Genomic DNA, 6,694 nt, shown 5'->3' with positions numbered 1-6,694 from the left:
GTACCCAATAGGTGATTTTTTTAATCCTTCACACTCCTCCCACCCTCCCCACTTCTGCGTCTCCAGTGTTCATTATGCCACTCTGTATGCCTGTGTGTGCCCTATGCTTAGCTTCCATTTATAAGTGAGAGCATGCAGTGTTTAGTTTTCTATTCCTGAGTTACTTCACTTAGGATAATGGCCTCCCGTTCTATCCATGTTGTCACAAAAGGCATTATTTCATTCTTTTTTATGGCTGAGTGGTATTCCATTGTGTGTGTGTTTGTGTGTGTGTGTGTATATATATATATATATATAGAGAGAGAGAGAGAGAGAGACATTCCATGGTGTAACACATTTTTAAAATCCACTTATCGGTTGATGGGTACTTAGGTTGATTCTATATCTTTGCAATTGTGAATTGTGCTGTGAGAAACATAGGAGTGCAGATGTCTTTTTAATATAATGACTTATTTTCCTTTGGGTAGATACCCAGTAATGGGATTGCTGGATCGCAGGGTAGATCTGCTTTTAGTTCTTTGAAAGATCTCTATGCTCTTTTCCATAGAGGCTGTACTAATTTATATTTCCACCAACAGTGTATAAGTGTTCTGTCTTTTGTAAAATAGTTGAATGGGGAGTGAGGAAGATAAAGGGCCCTAGAGAGAGAATGAAGAAGAGAGATGAAGGCTAAGCAAGAAAGCCCTTGATCCTTGTAGCTCAAGGGCTAGGCATGGTTACACTGCTTTGTGTGGCCTGTCCGCCTCAAGCAGCCCTCTCCTTAGACTGGGGCCGCTGATACTACAGCAGATCATCCAGGATGCTGGTTGGCCAGGACGTGCTGATACTTTTCTGAGGAGAGGTAGAGACAACCCACAGAGAGGCCAGAGGGAGAACTGGAGCCACAGTATGTCATTTGAGGTAGACCTAGGGAAAGGTGGAGAATGAGATGCTCCTCAAAGTTCGTGCTCTACCTAGACACTACTTATGAATTAAAATCTGTCCTAAAAACTCAGGACATAAAACACCAAATAGAACAGAGCAAAAAACAACTGCCCATCATTTGCTGGAGCACTGACTCTGCCATGGTTCTACTTTTCGCTTACTCTTTGGTCTGAGGCATGATGATGAAATCCCAAGCCACACCTCATACCTCTGCAGGACATACCTCATATGTGAGCACCAATTTGAAGTTCAATTTGGGAATCCCAGTCTTAGGCTATGACTCAAGCAGAGAGAAATTCCAAGCTTTTCTTGCAGGGAGGTGGCTCAGCTTTAGAGGCAAAGAGCAGGGGTGAGGGGAGCAGTGGCCCCAACTCTCTGCTGCAGTTCTTTCTCTGCTGACTGCCCATGATCACAGGTTCCTGCTCACTCCTTTTGGACTGTAGCTCCCTCTGAACCTGACCTCTAGAACTCTTCTCTACAGTTAGCTCTATCTAGATTTGGACATATCCCTTTCCCCTTTAAAAATAAGAGTTTAGGAAGGAGAACATCACACTCTGGGGACTGTGGTGGGGTGGGGGGAGGGGGGAGGGATAGCATTGGGAGACATACCTAATGCTAGATGACGAGTTAGTGGGTGCAGCGCACCAGCATGGCACATGTATACATATGTAACAAACCTGCACATTCTGCACATGTACCCTAAAACTTAAAGTACAATAATAAAAAAAATAAGAGTTTAGGCAAGGTTGGTGGCTCACACCTGTAATCCCAGCACATTGGGAGGCAGAGGTGTGAAGATCACTTGAGCCCAAAGAGATGGAGACCAGCCTGGGCAACATAGTGATACCCCATCTCTACAAAAAATTTAAAAAATTAGCTGGGTGAGGTGACGCATGCCTGTGTTCCCAGCTACTCAGGGGGATGAAGTGAGAGGATCACTTGGGCCTGGGAGGTTGAGGCTGCAGTGAGCCAAGATTGTGCTACTGCACTCCAGCCTGGGTGACAGAACAAGACACTGTCTCAAATAAGCAAACACACAAAAAAGAAATGAGTTCACATACATTCTTTAGAACACAATGAAGAACAAAGTTGGGAATTTTCCTAAGGAAATTGGTTAAGACTCTAATGTACATAAAGTAACACTTTCCCAAAGAGTGACTGCTAACTTGTAGAAATAAATATTCTATATCTCACGTAAGATACAATTTGATCACACATTGGCTCAGCAGGAATATTTGCCCTCTCCCCTAACATACTTCTCTGGCTTAAATGCTGAGCTCATCATGCTGGTGGAAGTTGTTCTGGTGAACTTTCCCTTCCTCTTAGTGCCTGGTTCCTAATTTCTTCTGCAGACACAGCTCCTGGTCACCCACTCTGCTTCTTTACTGTGCAATGTACTCATGTTGCCACCACCCTGCTCACAATGAGTTGGGCTCCGATTCTTGGCTCCTGAATGAGATCTGAGAAGTTCCTTTTCTTGATTTTAAGCCATTGGCATGGACCTTTAAGCCACCCATATAATACAAGTTTCTAAGGACCCAAAGACTTTTAATCCCTGCTTTTGGCTGACCCAATTCTTACTGTCCTGGCTAATTAGTGTCTAAATCAGAGTCCCCCAGAGGGCTTGTTACAAAGTAGAATCCTGGTCCCCACTGCCCACACTGCCATGAGAATCTGCATTGTAGCAAGGCTCTCAAGTGCTGTGTAGAAGTCTAAACTATGCCCTTCACTTGGTACTTATTAAATGGAGGCACTTAATATGCCAGTAGTGCACCAGGGAAACATAAATGGCAATTTAAAACACTATTTTTGCATTAAAATAAACATAGGTATATTACGGAGTAGAATACACTACTCACAAAACTTTTCAAGTTAAAACAAGAAACCATGAAGTAATTTCTGGTTTACAGTAGGTAATTTCAAACTGTGCCCACAAGGATTTGGGCATGTGCAATTATTACCATCCTCCCTTTTGAGTAATTATGCTGGAAGGTCTGGGAAGCAGGACTTCTTTACCTGTTTCTGAAACTTAACATCTGGGCCTGATTCCATTAATCATAATGTAGTTTAATAGTGGCTGTGTGTTTCCCAAGGGACAGTACTTGCAATCTTCATGTCATAACCCGCAAAAGACTTCTCTTTTAGATGAAAATTTGGTCATCTTATTGGACAACTACATCCTGTTCCCTGTTTTAAGCCTGAATTCTCAGTGATGGTGTCTTCTGTAAGTCCTGTTGAGATATTTCCCTGTCCTCTCCTCTACACCTCCATCTCCAGAGAGCTGGGTTTTTTTGTTTGTTTGTTTGTTTTTTGAGATGGAGTCTTGCTCTTTCACCCAGGCTGGAGTGCAGTGGTGTGATCTTGGCTCACTGCAACCTCCCTCTCCCAGATTCAAGTGATTCTCCTGCCTCAGCCTCCTGAGTAGCTGGGATTACAGGTGCGCACCACCACACCTGGTTAATTTGTGTATTTTTAGTAGAAACGGGGTTTCACCACGTTGGCGAGGCTGGTCTCAAACTCCTTACCCCATGATCCTCCCACTTTGGCCTCCCAAAGTGCTGGCATTACAGGCGTGAGCCACCGTGTCGGGCATTTTTTTTTTTTTTGAAATCTGATTTTCCTCAGGGTTACAGTAGAAAGCATTTTATGCATTCAGTAATAATAAGAGAACACCAAGAGAAGGGCTGTCCTCTATGCTCTCCAAATAACTGACGTATTTCCTTAGAGAATTTGGTTGATTCTATTGTGCTGAACATCTAAAGAGGCACAGAAACTAGCAAAGAGGCCTCAGAGATGAAACTAGAAGTGAGTAGCCCACCAATTCCTTAGAAGACCATAAAAGATGCAGAGAAAAACTTGTGGATTTATTGGAGCTAAGTGCACAGGAACGCATGAAAAATCATATTTAAATTTTGATGGTAGAATCATACCTGATAAAATCCCTTACCAGCAACCACTGTTGTTAGAAGCTCCTGGCTTTATAAGACGGGAGAGAGCAGAAAAACCTCACTTGTTATTTTAGTATTTCAGTACACTGATAACAGCCTTAAAACATCATTATTATTACTTCTCTTATAGATTAAGACTCCTCTCTGGAACTGTGTAGGAACTTCTTCCTGAACAGAGCTGACACTGGTGATGAAGTGGGATCATAATGAGAGAATTGTAAGGGAAACTGGTTGCAAATGCTGTACTTGTTCAGTTTATTTGGTCTTGCTTTAAAACAGTTCAAGTGGTAAAATCTCTCCTCAGTCACCAAGGAATCATAGCTATGGCTAAGTAGCTGTGAGTTTGAGAAGGAAATGTTTTATAAAGAACAGTTTCATAGGATGCACTGGTTTCTGGCCATGTTAGGGCTGACTTAGTAACCTGGGTTGTTTGGGAGGTACTTTCACGCCAATTTATACCTCACTGTAGGGAAAGGCCCAAAATATCAGAATTTCCTTCCCTTGCTATCATTACCACATCTGCCTTCTCCCTGCCCACATAAAGTATGTGCCCTGAAAATGTTCAGCCTTTTTATTCTTTTATTTATTTATTTATTTATTTATTTATTTATTTATTTATTTGAGACAGAGTCTCACTCTGTTGCCCAGGCTGGAGTGCAGTGGTGCGATCTCCTCTTGCTGCAACCTCTGCTTCTCAGGTTCAAGTGATTCTCCTGCCTCAGCCTCCCAAGTAGTTGGCATTACAGGCATGCACCACCGCACTCAGCTAATTTTTGTATTTTTAGTAGAGACGGGGTTTTGCCAATTGACTCTGGAAGGTAACCGGATCAAGACCACTACCTTTCCTTGCTTTTTTTTTTTTTTTTTTTTTTTGAGACAGAGCCTCACTCTCTTGCCCAGGCAAGAGGCACGATCTTGGCTCACTGCAACCTCGGCCTTCTGGGTTCAAGCAATTCTCCTGCCTCAGCTGAGTAGCTGGGATTACAGGTGTGCACCACCATGCTTGACTAAATTTTGTATTTTTAGTAGAGACGAGGTTTCTCCATGTTGGCCAGGCTGGTCTCGAACTCCTTTCCTCAAGTGATCTGCCCGCCTGCCCCTCCCAAAGTGCTGGGATTACAGGCATGAGCCACTGTGCCGGCCTCAGCCCTTTTATTCTGATGCATGTGAATTAAATTGGAATTTTATGGTAGTTTATAAAGTAATTTATATTTTAGAAAATAGGCTCCTCGGCTCTTAAACAGTTGAGGATCATTTATAAGGACAGAGTGGGCTTATGTACTGATGGAATTTTCTCTAGAGCTAAGAATATAGACATTGTCCTGAAAAGGTGATATAAGGAAATTATTTTCCAAGCTTTGGATTTTTTTAGCACGAGAGCACATTGTCCGGCCAGGTTTTAGAAGCTCAAGAAATGCTCAATATGTTGCTTATTTTGTAGGAAATAGCAGGTTTGATACAGCCTTTCCCTTAACATCTTTGCTATGCAATTTGAAACTGCATTACTGGGGTTCCTCCTCAAAGTAGGGTGTATGCAATTCCATGGGGAAAATCCTGCCCAGGCCTAATAATAGATGCATAAAATTCTAACATCCTTGGGATTTTCACATGATTGTCAGAAGGCAAAACAGAAGATGATGTAAGTTTAGCAGATATGAATTTTTGGAGTCTATTTTCCATGTACTCTTTAATATCTCAAGTGAGGTAACTTTGTGGCTGTTTATGCTCATTATTTAGTAACAAATAATCAGAGAAAAGCTCTTTGAAGGAAAACTGTTCATTTTGAGTAATAAGCTGGAGCTTAAAGGAAACAATTTTCCTAGCTGTTCTCACTTGCTCTTGATAGGACTAAGCCCCCTGGAGGAGATGAAACTGAAACATTAACCCACCACGCTGCACAAGTCACCTGAGTTTGCTGAAGGTGCCTGGAGATGCCAGGGAGAACCCTCCTCTGGCAGAGAAGAGGTTTTGTAAAATGCTGGCTAAGGCTTTTGGTATCATCTATTTATTAAAATAGCAGCGTTGGCCGGGTGTGGTGGCTCACGCCTGTAATCCCAGCACTTTGGGAGGCTGAGGTGGGTGGATCACTTGAGGTCAGGAGTTTGAGACCAGCTTTGGCAACTTGGGGAAACCCCGTCTCTACTAAAAATACAAAAATTAGCCGGGCATGGTGGCACACGCCTGTAATCCCAGCTACTCGGGAGGCTGATGCAGGAGAATCACTTGAACCTGGGAGGGGGAGGTTGCAGTGAGCCAAGATCGCGCCACTGCATTCTAGCCTGGGTGACAGAGTGAGATTCCGTCTCAAAATAAATAAATAAATAAATAAATAAAATAAAATAAATAAAACATAAAATAGCAGCATTATGGTCTCTCCGTTTCTTGTCACTCCGAGGTGGTCCTCCTGAGGAAATTGGAGCAATAGAAAACTCAGCTGCACTCTGCCTCTCAGCATGGGTGGTTTGTGCTGTCTTTTCTCTCAGGAAGTCTTGGGATCAAAAGTGCTGAGCACAAACAAAAGGGGTGGGCCAGCTTCCTTGCCCCTTTCAGTTCCTTGCCGTTCTGCACTTGAATAAAAAGATCCATGACATTGTTTTTGTGAGTAAGCTTAGATGAAGGGCCCTGGTAGGTTCCTTTTCAAATACCCAGGAAGTAATGTGTCTTATAAAAAGTAACATTTGTATAATTAAAATAAGATAAAGTAATAAAATAATAAATAATACGTTAAACCAGGCTGAATGTCTCCTAGAGACACTAACAATAGTAGTATTTGAGTATAAGAAAATAGATGAAAAAAATAGATTTCATGTGAAACCCAGATC

Source organism: Pan paniscus, chromosome 8 (assembly GCF_029289425.2).
Source record: "Pan paniscus chromosome 8, NHGRI_mPanPan1-v2.0_pri, whole genome shotgun sequence".
Classification (NCBI taxonomy): domain Eukaryota; kingdom Metazoa; phylum Chordata; class Mammalia; order Primates; family Hominidae; genus Pan; species Pan paniscus.
Note: the sequence above shows the minus strand (reverse complement) of the source record.